This window comes from Camelus bactrianus, chromosome 27, assembly GCF_048773025.1.
Source record: "Camelus bactrianus isolate YW-2024 breed Bactrian camel chromosome 27, ASM4877302v1, whole genome shotgun sequence".
Classification (NCBI taxonomy): Eukaryota; Metazoa; Chordata; class Mammalia; order Artiodactyla; family Camelidae; genus Camelus; species Camelus bactrianus.
In genome coordinates, this window is record NC_133565.1 from 11,635,939 (window position 1) to 11,652,048 (window position 16,110).

Sequence of the window (16,110 nt, forward strand, 5' to 3'; positions counted from 1 at the left end):
CTGGCTTTGTCCCCGAGACCTGGAGACTGTGCTTGGTGTCCTCCTGCCCCTCTTTTCTCTTGCTAATCTGGATCTCCTCCCTGTTCTGTGCTGCCCTCCTTGGGCCCCAGGCCTTGCCGTGGGATGTCTTGAGCCCCGTACCCACGTGGGCTGTGGGTCGGCCCCTTTGCTTAACAGAGACCTGCTTGGAGGTGTCTCCTGGCCCTGGGGGGCGCCTGGCCCAGCTCTCCTGGCCACAGGGGGACTGCGGGCGCACACCCCTAGCCCAGGAGCAGTGGCCTTGGGGAGGGAGCCACCCCTGCCTGGAATCCAGGCCCTTGAAAGCACGGAGCACTTGCCCCTCAGGAGCACTTATTTGCCTCCAAGATACTTTGATTTCTCTGGTTTGGGGTTGGGTCCTCCCAGGCAGGGCAGGGCTGTCATCGGCAGAGGAGTGTATGGTGTCGGTGGCGTAGAAGGGCGTGTCAGTAGGTCATCAACTCCAAGTTAAGCGGGGAAGGCAGATGGCAGGCAGTGGGGGCCTTTTTCTGTGGGACAGCGAAATTCATCTTCCAGATTCGTGGCCCTGACGAACTTCGCAAGGGCTGTGTTTTTAAAAATAGCTTAGGACGAAGTGTCTAATTGGCCACGTAAGTCTTGTATATTTAACTTGTTCTCAGAAAGCTTCTTACCGGGTGGCATGATCTCTGTGCTCAGCCTTATCCTGTGGACACCCTGGAGGAGGTGGCCTTGGCGTGGAAGCCTGGCCGTGGGTCTGGTCTGCCCTGTGATCTGTGTCCCCACTCCCAGGACAGTGTCCCTAGTTAAGTCGGAGGCCCAGCCTGACCCCCACGGGAGGGAAGGAGGATCTGTAGCTGGGAGGCCGGCTCACCGCAGTGACTGTCCCCCTTGAAGGGGGCCTGACGACCCTCTCACCCTTGAGAGGGTGCCTGTTTCCATCGGGAGAGACTCTGATTTAAAAGAAAAGCCCAGTACAAAATAGAGAAGTCGGGGAGGCTTGATTCAGAGGAGCACAGACCCCCCTCCCCTGGGTAGGTGTCCAGGAGGACCGGCCGAGGGAGCAGGGGCCACTTCCTCCCGGTGGGCGGGTGGTCCTCCTGGCACTGAGGGGCCTCATATACACAGCTGTGTGCTTTGTGAGTGCTTTTCTGAAAAATAACATTTCCAAGTTACTGACGTTTCCAGAGCCACTGAGCAGTAAAAGACCTCTCGGAGTCAAGTCGGAATCACTGCTGCCACTGTTTTCCAACCTGGGGTGCATTGTCCTGAGGTCCAGTTGGCCCATCCTGGGGAGGGGGGGCAGGCAGGTTCCAGGTAGAGGACGCCTGTCCAGGCCACATGTGACTGGAGCCATGCCCAGGATGCCTCGCTGCTGTGGGAGCACCCCCCCCCAGAGAAAGAGCTGGGGTGATGTGCAGAGGTGGGGTGCTCCCTGATGGTACCAGCACCACCTGTGCAGGGACAGAGGCATCCTTGCCAGTGCCCTGCGGGAACCTCGGGTGCCGGGCATCTCTGTGTGTGCACACAGGGTCAAGACAGTGTGGGTCACAGAGGTAGCTTGACACAGAACGTTTGCACTGGCTCCAAAACAAACCAAAAATTCTGCACAGGTCGAATTTTTCCCAGCGGATCTCATGACATGCGGCTTCACAGTTAAGAAATAAAATGTCTAAAGAAGTATTTCCAGGCAGTAATTTTAGAGCTGGTTACCTGTCTGGCACTCCTGCAGAAAATAAGTACCACTATGAATAGTGACAAGGATAGTAACATATGGCTGAAACCAAAATCAGGAATCTCATTCAGTGGCATTTAAAGACACGGAAGCAACATAAATGTACATCCACAGGTGACTGGATAAAGAAGATGTGGTGTATTTATATAGTGGAATACTACTCAGCCATAAAAAAGAATAAAATAATGTCATTGCAGCAACATGGATGGACCTGGAGATCGTCCTTCTAAGTGAAGTAAGCCAGAAAGAGAAAGAAAAATACCATATGATACCACATATATGTGGAATCTAAAAAAAAAAAGAAAGGAAATGAAAAAAAAGACACTAATGAACTCATCTATAAAACAGAAATAGACTGGAAGGTACAATAAACAATCTTACGATTAACCTGGAGAAAATGGGATAGGAAGGGATAAATTGGGAGTTTGAGATTTGTAAATAGTAACTACTCTATATAAAATAGTTAAAAAACAAATTTCTTCTGTATAGCACAGGGAACTATTTTCAATATCTTGTAGTAAGCTATAATGAAAAAATATGAAAACATATATGTATGAATGTGTATCACTGAAACATTATGCTCTACACTAGAAATTGACACATGGTAACTGACTATACTTCAAAAAACAATTCAGTGGTATTTAGATTGTGAGAGACATAAGCAGAAACCCAAAAATATTCAAAGAATTTTTGTCCCTATTTCAGTCCCAAATCACTAAGGCGGACTGAGGAAAGTCTTTCTCTCTCATCTCAGGAGGCTGAGTTGACAGCCCACCGTCATCACTGTTACGTGTTCAGAATTGGGCCAGAAGTGACCAGTCAGCAGGCCTTCCCACAGCGAGGCCTGCGTGACAGTCTGTGGTACCCAGACCTCGCCGGGTGGGCTCAGCTGTGTGGCAGCAATTTGGTGTTGAGGTGGGCGGACCCCTCGCCCCCATTCAGTTCCTTGGAAGGGGCAGGGGATGTGCTTCCTACCTCAGCCTGTTTGCAGAAGGACAAAAGATACTTTGTAATTGGTTGTAACCTGCTTGATTTCCCTAACTAGAAAAAGATATTTATTTTCCCTAAATGAAGACAGGTGACAACATCTGTATTTTAGCAATTGGCATTTTTCAGTATCTCCCCCCTCAATAATCTAAAATTGGAAAGCACGATTTACTCAGTTTCACGTGGTTTTGGAGCAGCACTCCGAACTTCTAGCCGTGCGTCTTTGGGCACTGACTTAACCCCCTCTGACCCTCAGCCTCTTCGTCCTTCAAGTGGGAGTGGCACCACCTCGCAGGGCCCTGCCAAGGCGAGCAGGTGACAGAGACTCAGCCGTGGCCCCTAGGGTCCAGTGCCCGAGGCACATGGTGGCGGTCACCATAGCCAGACGTACCGTGTTTTTACCCAAGGACGGGGTTTGGTCAGTTCTGAATCCCAACATTGTCGATCGTTCTCAGAAAAATTATTGGGTGACATCAGTTTCCCAAGGTTACTGCTGCTGTTACTGCTTTATTGGATTATTAGTTTTTGTTTTTCTTTTTAGCGGAGGATTGAACCTAGGACCTCATGCCTGCTAAGCATATGCTCTGCCACTGAGCTCTACCCACTCCCCCCGCCACTTCTTTGCTGGAGAAAACTGGGATTAGATTCCCAAGCTGTGACTTCCAGAGGTGTCTTAACATCACCATGCGAACTACATCAAGAGAACCACAGCATAGTTGGATCCATATTTTAACATCCCTTCCATTCCAGGGTCCAGATTTTCTGAAGGACAGGGCCTGTTGAAGGTCTTTCACAGACCACTGGGGGACATTGGCAATAAATACGGAGAAATGTTACAGCGATGGTTGTTTTTAGAAAGGTTTTATGTAGAGTGGACGTTACAGTAACTCCAGGCGCAGTGAGCACCTAGGGGTGGGGAGTGGGAAACAGTGCTGAAAACAGGAGCAAAAGCTGTAAAGTACCCGGGAATGAATTTAACAAGAAGGGTTAAAAACCCTCATGAGAAAACAGCAGTTGGTTTTTGAAGGATGTAAGTGTTACTGAGTCCAAACTTGTTCTGCTCGCCACACAACAGGCCAGTAAATTGGGAGACAAGGTGTTGGGGCAAGGAATAATGACTTTATTTGGAAAGCCAGCAGAACAAGAGGATGGCAGAGTAATAATGTCTTGGAGAACCATCCTGCTTCAGTCAGAATGCAGGCTCCTTTTATATTAAAAAGGGGGTGGGGGTGGTTGGTTGCAGACTTCTTGCTGTAGCAATTCTTTGTTCTTGCATCTGTCCACTTGGGTCAGATCATGGTGCCCCTGTAAACTTCCAACAAAACAAACATTATTTTCCATTCTGCAACTTGTTATCTTTATATAAGTACAAAAGTGTTAATATCCTTAAAGGTCAGAGCCTTGAGAATAGGCTCTCCTGCATATTTCAGGCTAAAGGCAACATTCCTTTACCAAAGGTGCAGAGCTAGAAAGACTGAGCTCACAAACAGGGTACAGAGTTAAAGCCAAAGAAACAGATCTAACGTGGAGTCTGGTTTGTTCTTTTCTGTTACATAAGCAAGCAGGAGGCTTCCTGCATCCCTGGGCGGGGGAGTATGTGCTGTCTCCGTGCTGGTTCTCCAGGAAGATGGCCCATGTGTCAGGCAGCTCTGCCTGCAGGGTTCTCTTGGAATCAAATAAAATGGCTTTAGAGTTTCTGTTGCTCCAGTATAGCCAAGATATATTTTTTTAAACAGACTTAATTTTTTAGGGCAGTTTTAGGCTCATAGCAAAATTGAGCAGAAGGTGGATTTCCCATATACCCTTCGCCCACGTACATACGTTACCGCCACCATCAACATCTTGCATTAGACTGGTGCATTTGTTTCAATCTAAGAACCTACATTGATTTGTTTCTGTCACCCAATGTCCGTAGTTGACATTAGGGTTCACTCTTGGTGTACGTTCTGTGTACAAATGCATAAAGGATGTGCATCCATCATTATAGCATCATACAGAGTAATTTCACTGACATAAAAAAAACTCTGTGCTGCTATTCAGCCCTCCCGACCCCTTAACCCCTGACAACCACGGATCTCTTTACTGTCTCCACAGTTTTGCCTGTTCCCGAATGTTGTGTTTGGGATCATATAGTTTGTAGCATTTTCAGATTGGTTTTTTTCACTTAGTAATACGCATTTCATATCCTTCTGTGTCTTTCCATGGTTTGATAGCTCATTTCTTTTTTCATTTCTTATTTTGTTTGTGTCCTCTCCTGTTTCTTCTTGGTGAGCCTTAGCCAAGACATTTTTAAAAAGATGACCCAGGAGGGGCTTTTCGTACCAGTTAGTGGAACCAGGGCTGCAGCTTGAAGTTGTATGTGACTCACAGGTGCCCTGCAGAGGCAGCAGCAGACACCACCCAGCATCACCCAGACTGCCTCTACTGGGGAGAGGGGGGGCACCAGCAGTGGAGCTGATTCAGCCCACCATGCAGTGGAGCCCAGTGTCCCGGTGTGGACAAGGAGAAAGACAACTTGATTGCCCGAACGTAATAGAGAAACCCCAAGTACAAGATACTGTATGTGAGAATTGTAGAGTGGGTAATTAAGTTCGGTGGGAAAAGGATTACTTAATAATCTTTGTACAATTGGCATCTGGAGGAGACAGCGCTGTGCCCCTAGGTTGTACCATATAAAAATGAGTATCAGTTCGTTTGAACACTTAAATAGTGAAACAGAAAAGAACTCGGCACTCCCCTCCAAAAAACAGAGAAGCAACAGGGGCAGTTCAAGGGCACAGGGGACTTTCTTAGCCAAGCCTGGAAAATTCACACAGTTAACGATGTAAAATTTTTAAATTGATTAAAAATTTAAAAAAATTTAAAATTATTATATGGCAAAATACACCACAAGCAAACATTAAAAAAAAATTCTTTAGACAAAACTATTTTCAAGGTAAAAGAAAAGGGGGTTAATATTTTTAATCTAAAAGCTCTCACAAATTAAGTTGTCAGGAAGAAACCAAATAATACAACAGGAAAAAGAGGGGAAGGTAGGCAGTTAATTCCCAGAACAGGTTAAATGGGTGTCCGGTCTGCCTAGCAGACTGGCAGGGAGGTTTCAAAAAGAAAGAAAGAAGCAGCTATTGTTTGCAGAAACGAGGGGGCGGGCACTCAGATACCAATGGAGAAATATGGATTGTTGCAGCCTCTTGGGAAAAATTATTAAAAACACCAGACCTCTCCCAGCTTTAGGGCACCACCTGAAAGAATGTGGCTTGTTCTGCCCTGTTTTGTGAGAATGTCCTACCAACCAGTGAATTAATATAGAAGAAATTACCTTGAAAACTCCAAAAAGTGCCCCCCGGAGTGTTTTGCACGCTTTACAAATGGGCAGTGTTGTTACTGGGATGTTGACTCTGACCCCCGTATTCATGTCTACTGAGATATTTTGAGACTGTCCCATGAAACTCAGAAAAGACTGCAGTACAAATAACTTGTCCAAAAAAAATTGTTTTTTATTATGTTAAAACTCACTAAGAGGTTTCTAAGTGGTCTTGTTTTTTTAGGTATCATCTTGCTGTCACCAGCTAGTACATTTCCAGGGAAAAATTCACGTCTTCTGGGTATGCAGTGTGGCATTGTAGTGGATAATTGCATGGTCCCAGCATAGTCTGGTGTGGTCTGGGAAAGTCAGCCTCCAGTCTTCTTTCTAAAGGAGCCAGAGGCCCTTGCGATCAGGAGCAAGTTCTGTCAGCATCCTCTGACTTTGTAGCATTGGATTCTGAGTCCATTATCCTGTCTCACCAAAGGAGCAGCTGTTTCAGTTTAGGGTGGAAAGAAGCCACGTTCTGGACATTACGCAACATACTTAGGTCGAGTTCCTGCTGCAGGTTTTGCCATTTCTGTTTCAGTGCTGAGTTCTCACCCATAGGATTTTTAAAATAAATTGGTCCTGGAAGCGTTTACTTAATAATTCACCTTCCAGAATGTTCATCCCGGGTGCTGGAAAGCAGTGGTTCTCGATCTGGGGCGATTTTGCAGAGGAGCTGCCGCACCTCTTGGGTGGAGGCCGGGTGCCGCCCAGATCCCGCCGTGCAGACGGCCCTCTGCGGAAAGAATGATCGGGCTCAGAACATCAGCAGTGCTGAGGCTGGGAAACTGCTTTCAAGCTACTGTCTTTCTCATTCTGGGCTTTGCATTTCTCTGCCTGTTGTGTAATGAGTGCACAGTAAATTTGGAGTCATTTCAGAGTCTCGATGGGTCTTCTTAAAGTGCTGTGAAATTTGTCCCCATCTCCGTATCTCTGTGTCTCTCTTCACTCCAGACACACTCCTTCATTTGTCCACGATCTGAATAACGAATCCACAGAGGTTTTTCTTATCCCCAAGGCATCAGGCCTTGGCGCACTGATGATTCCATGAGATTCTTGGATCTCTGGCCGTGAACCTCACTGCATCCTGCTTCCTCGTTCCTTCCTTGGCTTAAAAAAGTCTTGTGCTGCTCGCCCCTTCATGGGCCAGAGTGCTTCACTCGTGAGCTTGGGAAGCCTCCATCGAGTCAGTTTGCATGTTTGGTTAATTCTCTGGTCTTTTCTTTTTCTTAAAAATGTATTTTGTGGACCCTTCTAGATGCTTTATGTTTAACCCGACCTCGACCTTGACCCGCTGGGAGGAGAAGAAACCGTGTTCAGCTGTCTGGCCTGTGAGACAGGGCGCGTCCCGATACTTCTGGCCAACTCTGTTTCTGTCGTAAATGAAGCACAACTTTCGTTGGAACAAGCCTTTCTCATCCAGGGGATATTTTACCAGCAGGAAGTGTGATAAACTGACAGGTGGACCAGAAGCAGTTAGATGTTTGGAAAGCGCTTTCTCTCCACAGGGATAATGTGTTCCGTGCCAGCGAGGTAGTGTAGGATGTGCTAACCATGTAATCTTATTTGCTGTAAGTACACATACATACGGCACATTCGGCACCACCCATCCAGTGCCCTGTTCATTTAACTGCTGTGAACAGTTACACCGTCTTTCTAAGTTAAGAAAACAAAATAGCAGCTCTTGCCCTAACGACCAACCAGGAATCAAAAGTAGGATGTAACTTGCTGTTCCTTTGTAGTGTTTCTCATTTTATTAGTCAAAATCCGACACTGGCTTCCAAAGTAAGAGTGGGGAGAAAATCACACACAGAAAAATGGAAAAGGAAGTCCCGATAGAGACGGTGACCCCACTCAATTGAGGGGTCCTTGTGGGCGGTCTGGTGCCCACTGGGAGGGTGGACGGTCCCTTGGGACCAGAGCCGAGGCTGGGGTGGGGCCTCAGCTGGGTGCGAGGTCTGGCGGAGAGACCGAGGTTGTGCGGGCCTTCTCTGCGGAGCAGGACTGGAGGCTCGTAGTTCCGTCCTCCAGAGTCCGGCCTTCCCTTCCGAGGTGCCGCTTAACTGCGGGTGTCTTACTTTGGTGAGACAGAGGCTTCTGACTCAACACGAGAGTGCTGGCCAGGTGCCGGGCGTCACCATTAACTCGGATCCTTCCAGAACCAGCAGCTTAGTACTGTTTGTAAATATTTTCCAGGGAGGGGTTTTTCAAGAAAGCTGGGCAGCTTTGCACAGAAGTGATGCCCACAGGGAGACATACTGTACTTGAAGATGGCCCGTCGGTGCATAGCCCATAACCTTGCCTCCAACAGTGTCAGGTGTGCCCTGCCCAAGGAGGGCGCTTGTCAGTGCTACCACCTCATCCCGAAGCCAGGAGAGTAAACCTCTGTCCGGCCGCAGTCACCGCCCGCCAGCTGTCCTTCAGCCCCAGAGGGCTCCAGCCCAGGTGGCTGCCGTGAGCATGGGGAGCCCATTTAGGGCACACTTCCCAGTTTGTAGCCAAGACCACAATTTGATGACTTCTAACCTTGGACATGGCCATGCTGGTTGGTTGCAAATAAGCAGGTGTTCTGGCGGATGGACTGAAATGTGTTATTCGGTGTTGGGGTCAAACACCGCCTGGGTCTGGAAGTGTCTGCCTTTCCACCTTTTTCAAGCATAGCAGTATGTTATTTTCAGGCCGCGCTGGTCCCTGGGCTGTATAATTGGCGAGGGAGAAAATGAGCTTTGGGCAGAGAATTTTGCCAAGTTGCCCTGCTGGGGCCGCCTCATCAGGTGTGCTTTCAAAGCCAGGCCTCCCCAGGGCTTCCCGGACCCCTCGTGGTGAACCGGTCCGGAGGGGGAGGAAGAATTCCCAGGAGTGTTTGGAAAGGGGACTGCGATCTTAACATCTGTGCCACGTTCAGCGTGCACCACCAAAGGTTGCAGCTCCGCCAAAAGGAAACGCAAACCCAGTGACTTGAGTGCACACGTTCCATGGCTGTTTTTCCAGATGTGTTCACTCGGCACTGAAAGGGAGAGGCATGGGGGTGTAGATACGGCCCCTGGACTCCTGCCCAGGCCACCTGTGCTAGTGGGAGGGGGTCGCATCTTTGTCCCGTGGACCCTGGGTTCCCAGGTCTGGGCTCTCACCCCGTACCCTCTGCCCCGCCCGCCTCCCCACCTTGACATCTCCCTCCCTCGTGGGCCCATCGGTGCTCACTGTCAGCGCTGTTTCTTCTAGCCAGCCAGCTCGCTCCCTGGTCATCGCAGTGACAGCGCCCACGGGCTGCGTCCTGTCTCCTCCACGTGTGAGCTCCCAGTGCCTGTCTTCATGTACCTTGGTCTTCATAGCTGGGGCATTTCCCACAAGCCACCCCACATGCCCCACCAGCACCCTACACTCAGCCTTGCTCTCTACTCGACTCCGTTCATCCCACGGCAGATTCACTCCGGGGTGAGGTCAGTGGCTCCCACATTCCAGCCACCAGGGCTGGAGACCTGGGCGCATGTGTGCCTGTTCTCATCTCGTCCTTCTCAGTGCCCCGTCCATTAGTTGTCCAATCAGACGCCCACAACGCCTCTTCTTTCCTTCCTGCCTCTGTCTCCGAGTCCACGATCTCGTTTGCTCGGCCCACCCCTCAGCTCTGGTTTGGGCTCTGCCCTTCTAGCCTCTCCCTAATTTCCACTTTGGGGTGAGGGTGGGGATGGGTGAGGCTGAGATTTATTTTTCTTCCTTCTGGAGCTAAATTCGGTGCCTCTTCCAGGAGGTGCTCCCTGATCGCCTAGCGCCAAATCGTACGTGGAAAACAAGTGAAGGAATTGTACTTTCATCTTTCATGCCTTGTTTTCAGGTAGATTTGCTCAAACCTTAAATGCTCTCCATCTCTTCTTTCTCTTTTTCACTCTTTCCTGCTCATTTGAACCCAAGACACACTCCTTTGTTGGTTGGTCTTGTTGGGGGAGAGACAAGTTTAAGGGCAAGAGAAATCAAGGGAGGTGAGTGAGATGCTCCTCCTTCCACCCCCTCCACCCCCACGTCAGCACCTGAGGAGGGGGTGTGTCTGTCGTGAGGGGTTCCAGGTGTGGTTGTGAAAATAATGTGCAATTGAGCTAAAGCCAGCATTCTTGGAACATGGGAAAGTATATGGTAAAATACGGCCACATTAAGATAACGTAAGGGTAAGAAAATCTAATGTGTATTCAAGATATAAGCATTTCAGACTTCTCATTCATTTCCTAAATTACCAAGAAATGGAAGAAGTGAGTGTCTCCAATGGCAAGATGCCCTGGGAAGGTGGCTTCTTGTGTGTGGCAGGGGCGTTTTATGAACATGTTTAGAAGTGTGAGCAACCGGACACTTTGCTGCTGAACCCGAACGGCCATGTGACATCACAAGGCAGGAGTCACTTGCTGTGGGTGGAATCAGTAACGGGCGTGCGCCTTCCTCCCCCTCCTCCTGCCTTGAGCAGGGAGGACTCTTACAAGGGGATACTCTCTCTCGTGACGCCACGGACCAGGTTGGAGATAAGGACAGTGATGGTCCAATTATTGTGACTGTCATTGTACAAGGCGTGGCAGTGGGTCATCAGGGATGTTAACTGGTTTGTCAAATTTGGAACCTGTTGTCACCTTAAAAAGCAAAAAAGATGTTCGTTTGCTATTAGGGAGCATTGTAATCCAATAACCTAAATGCAGATCTATTTGGAAACAACCCATTGAAGATGAAAGTACAGTTCGCTCAACTCCTGCAAGTGCCTTTAAAAAAAAAGCATAAAACACTTTAAGTTTGTTTGGTTTTACGGAATAGATCGCACCTTCGCCACGTTGGAGGGATTTGTAAGTACGTTGTTGAAAACCTTCGGCCATTGCAGAGACACGTCCCGCGCTGGAGAGGGGTCAGGAGTGAGGCTAGTGGAGACTTGGATGCATTTCAAATAATAAATCATTAATAACATTTCTGAGCAGTAGTCCTTGACTCCTGCATTCATGAAGAGCTACATAAGAGTAACAGTGGTCTTCAGGCAAAAAACATGCTTGCCTTTTTTTCTTTTTTAACGGAGGTACGGGGGGATTGAACTCAGGACCTCATGTATGCTAAGCATGTGCTCTACCACTGAGCTGTACCCTCCCCACCAAAACAAAACAAAACAAGCTTTCAGCTGCGTAAAGTAATTCCTGTAAATTGCCTCAGTCAGCCATTACCTCTTATTGGAATTGTTTACCTAGTAACCTTAAAAACATAGCTGGTACAGTAGTTTGTCAGCCTTAACAAGTGACCGAAAACGACGAGTTAAAAGGATCTTAAAGCTTTGTTTAGCACTTCTCTTGAAATAAACTTTGTCACTAGTCCCACTAAAACTTCCTTCTGTCTTCACCCCTGCCTTGTGCTGTTTTGGACCAAAAAAGCTCGGATAAGAACTGCAGAGCTCAGCAGGACTAATTATAAATGTCAACGGGTTTTCCCAGAAGAGGAAAGCTAATCATAGAAACCTCTCATTGGCCTAAGAGCAGATCTTCGAAATGATCTGTTTAAACCCGCTTAACAGCTGAGCAGACAGCCGGCCGAGAGGTGAGGTGGTTAGCACAGAAACCTCAGTGGCCTTGCTTCCTTGGAAGACTCTCTTTTGCCTGTGGCCTCCTAATTCACCCCCGTTTTGAATCAGGACCCCTTTCAGCTTGGGCACCCCTCCCCCACCCTTTCCCTCCACCCCCACCCCCATCTCAGAAAAATCAGTTTCCCACCAATGACCTTTGAACTCTTGGACGGACCCTCGGGGTCCGGCCCCTTGGTCCCCTGAGCAGGGCGCTGGGTTGATCGGCAGGGCGGATGTCATTCCCGTGAAGGGCGCGTGCCCCACGCCTGTCGTTTATGATGCGGTCCGTATTTCAGAACTGCACGCTTTCAGGTTTCCCACTGTGAGTGGGGTGTTCGTGCCCCCTGATGAGCTTCCGCTCTGTGTCGAGAGAGACTCGGGCCTGGATTTTAACCAGCCTTGCTCCGCCTTCTTTCCTCAAGAGGTGTCTTCTGTCGGATGTGCCTGTGATGGAGCCGCCGGGCGGGGGGCCGCGCCTGGCTCCCACTTCTGTGCAGAAGGTGGGAGCAGCGTGTGTCCATTTGCGATTGCTGTGGGACTTGTTCCGCCAAACTCAGCAGCTGGAAGCAACCCAGATGTGCGCTGTCACCCTTGCCGGGAGCCAGGACCAGGGGGTGCCAGCGCGGGCTGGCCGGGGCTCTCTGCCCGGGGTGGCCCCGGCTGCGGTCCCGGTGTTGGCCAAGGCTCAGTTCTCTTCTGGACTCATTCGGGTTCTTGCTGGAGTTTGGCTCCAGGGGTGGGGGGGCCTGTGAGACCCCGGGCTCTTGCTGGCTGATGGCCAGGACCACTGTCAGCCCCGGGCCCTGGTCACGTGGCCCCTCCACTGCTCTCTGCTTGTCCGTGTCTGACTTGCTGTCTCTGGCTTAGGCCCCGTTTACTGGGCTCCTGTGGCTCCGTCAGGCCCCTACCTGCTGACCAACTCATCGTCCATGCCACCTGCAGGAGTCACTCCTGTGTATGCTCAGCCCCTGCCTCACTCGAGGGGCTGGCAGGGGCATGCACACCAGGGCTGGGGATCTGGGGGCTGTTTCTCAGGATCCTGCCCCCACAGCAGGTGACACCTGTCCTGAGGAGGAAGATCACGTGGGCAAACGAAACAGCGCCACTTCCTAAACCTGCTGTAACAAATACCTGGTACTGATGGGGCGATTTTACACCTTGTGCCTCGGACCCAGTGGCCCCTAGAGGGGGGCTGCACCTGCCTGACTGGAGAGTTTGCAGGGAGGCTGTGGGGTGACACGCACTCCGGAGACTTGTCCTGTGGGGAGGGAGGGTCATCTGTCCTGTCCACCCTGAACTGCCTCCACTGTGGCCTGGGGCAATAGGAGGCAGTCCTAAGCCGTTCACCTGCTGCTTCTAAAAGTCTGTAAAGGAGCGTTCTTAGGGGGCCACTGTTAAAGTCCAGTCCTGTGTCAGTGGGGTTTATGTCTGTCTTCTCTGCGGTGCTTCTCCCGTGCACAGATGTGGGGGCGGGCCCAGGCCCTGGAAGAGTCTCCCTGTGCAGTGCTCGTCTGTCACCTCCACTGCCCCCCGTTTTCCGTCCCTGCGGCCTGGGGACCACCCCTTCCAGCAGGAGTCAGGGGAATTGAAGTTATTAGCTGCTAGTCTGCTCTGGCCGTCAGAACAGAGCACCCCAGACTGGGCGGCTGGCATCACAGAAGTTTATTATCTCTCAGTCTGGAGGCTGCAAGTCCAAGATCACGGCGCCGACGGGACTGGTGTCTCCTGAAGCCTTTCTCCTTGGCTCCTCTGATGGCCGTCTTCCCACCGTGTCCTCACGCGGTGGTTTCTCTGTGCACACACATCCCTGGTGTGTCTTCCTCTTCTTAGAAGGACTCCAGTCCCATTGGATCAGGACCCCACCCTGTGATCTCATTTCTTCTTAATCACGCCTTTGAAGACCGTATGTCCAAACACAGTTGCTGGGGAAAAATAAACATACCTTCCCGCATGGAAAGGAAGGCTACTGATGTGTAATATGTTAAATGTAATGTATCTAGTATACACGTACATATGCACACATGGAATATGATATACATAAACTATACAATATATATTATTAAAGAATGTATACAACATACATACAATAAAAGTGGGTAAGAGTAATGCGGGCAGGGACGTGGCCAGGAGATCCAGGGTCTAGACTCAGTGCTGGGCGCTCCAGCTGGAACAGTCTGGGGCTTTGATGAGAAATCTTTGGTCTGTCTGTTGAGGCGAGGAAGGGGTTCTGGGATGCTGTTCTTTCTCAATGAATTCCTGATTCTGGGTTTTAAGGGTCCTGCCACTTTGAGAGTTCCTGGGAGCTATAGGGCCTTTTCCTTGAAGGCATCCTGAGCTGCTCTGCATCTGCTTCCTTTGCTTTCTGTGACTGGGGTGGGTCCTCCACCCTGAGGTCTTCTCATCCTTCGCTCCGTGTTTCCAGGCTCAAGTTTGTCCACCAGAGTGACTGTTTGAAAAACGTTCTCTGCTCTGGTGGGCAAACTCATGTCCTAAGATTTCAAGGCAGATGGAAACTGACCTTATTTGTGATGAGTTCTGTAAATGGAATGTCGTTAAGATAAACTGAACCCAGACAGTCTCTCTCCCCCACCTCCCCCGGCCCCGTGGACAGCCTCTGCCTGTCCCACAGGGCCAGCGTGGGAACACCGGTCTCCTGACAGCTCGGGTCACACCGCAGCCTCTTCAGCTCATTCCCAGCATGCGCGTGCCACCTCTGCGACTGCACAGCGATGTAGCTTTTGGAAATGTCTGGAAAGGATGAACCCTTTTGAATTCCTCTGTGGTTATGGAGCTAACAGTCACAATGATGTAAAGTCAAGGTCTGACCTTTAGAAAAGGAGATAGGACCATGGTTAAGTGGTATTCCGTCTGTCAGTTGTCAAGGTTCTCCATCTGTCCCCTGGAAAAGGGTCAGACCGGGACAGGGAGCGAGCAGCTGCCCTGGGGCGGGGGCCGGTGGGACTTGTCACAACTGGAGAACGTTTCCCTTGAAAAGCACCCTGGCCTTGCAGGGAGTTGCAAAAGTACCTTTGTGCTCACCTTGGAGGCTGGAGTCTGCAGCCCCCCTGGGGCACTCACTAGTGCTTTGGTCTTTCCTGGCATGCATTTTGGAGGACAGAACTGTGTCTAATTTATCTTTGTTGGCTCTGTAGCCACCACACGACGGTGGATCTTGAATTAGAGGAGCATGAGAAAATAGAGGCTGACAATGGAAGGGGCTACTTCTGTCTTCAGCATCTGGGGCAGCTGATGGCTGGGAGCCCCGGGAAGTTTGCCACGGGTTCCCCTAAATCCACAGCGTGGAATAGATAGAGGTCTGACACTCTTAGGCCTTCTCGCTTAAAGCTTGAGGTTCGGTCCCACCTTGAGACCCAGACTCGCTGCTGAATCGCGCTCTGGGAGCACAGGTGAGGGGGTCGTTTTATGAGACGGGATGCAGCGGGAAGGTGATGGCAGAAGTGGAAGGTGCTTTAAGGCTTTTTATCTTCCTCAGTGTAGCCCAGAGGATTGTTTGATGCGGTTTCCGTATATAGCATGTCATGTTGCGATGAAGTCTTGTTCCTCTGCTTACTTATAAAAGTGGACAAAACTGCCTCCTACGAACTCTTAAAAAAAACCTTTGTAGGATCAATTAGCCCATTTTTCCAGAGTGAAAAAACAATCTAAAGAGTAAATTTACACATGATGTTTTTATCCTGTTAATAAATAGTGACTGCTGAGTGTTGGAAGCTGACTGGTGGGCACTCTTCTGAGTGAATGTCTACTTTATCTTGGGTGACATGGAGAGGATGCATCTGCTCTGGTCTCCACTCTGTAGATGGGGACAGTGAGATGGACAGAGGTCCTACTCTCTGTCCCCATGGATTTGTGTATTATATGGACCTTGCAAAAGTGAAATCATACAATATTTGGCCCATTGTAAGTGGCTTAATGCACTTGGCATAATGTCCTCAGAGTTCGTTCATGTTGTCACATGTGTCAGAATTTCCTTCCTTTTCATGGCTGAGTAATATTCCACTGTGTGGCCATAAGACACTGTTGCTTATCCATTCATCTGTCATTGGGCATTGGGGTCATTTCCACCTTTGAACTATGGTGAACATGGGTGTGCAAATATGTCTTCAAGTCTCTGCTTTTAATTCTTCAGGGTATATACTGAGGCGTGGAAATCTTAACCATTTTAAAGTGGACAAGTCAGTGGTACTGAGTGTGTTCAGTGCTGTGCAACCATCGTCACTACCTAGTTCCAGAACATTTTTTTCTTCAATAGACTTTATTTCTTTAGAGCGGTTTCAGGACTTAGTTCCAGAACATTTTAATCACCCCAAATGGAAACTTGTACACAGTAAGAAGTTTCTCTCCATCGCCCCTCCCCCTAGGCCCAGGCAACCACTAACCCACCTTCTATCCTTGTGATTTGTCTGTTCTAGATATTTCATATAATTGGAGTTACACTGTATGTGG

General features: G+C 49.5%; 1 protein-coding gene across 3 annotated transcripts in view; it reads left to right on the plus strand.

Moving 5' to 3' along the window:
• ATP10A (ATPase phospholipid transporting 10A (putative)) overlaps nt 1–16,110 on the plus strand; it is a 158,470-nt gene that overhangs the window by 48,601 nt on the left and 93,759 nt on the right. The window lies entirely within an intron of this gene.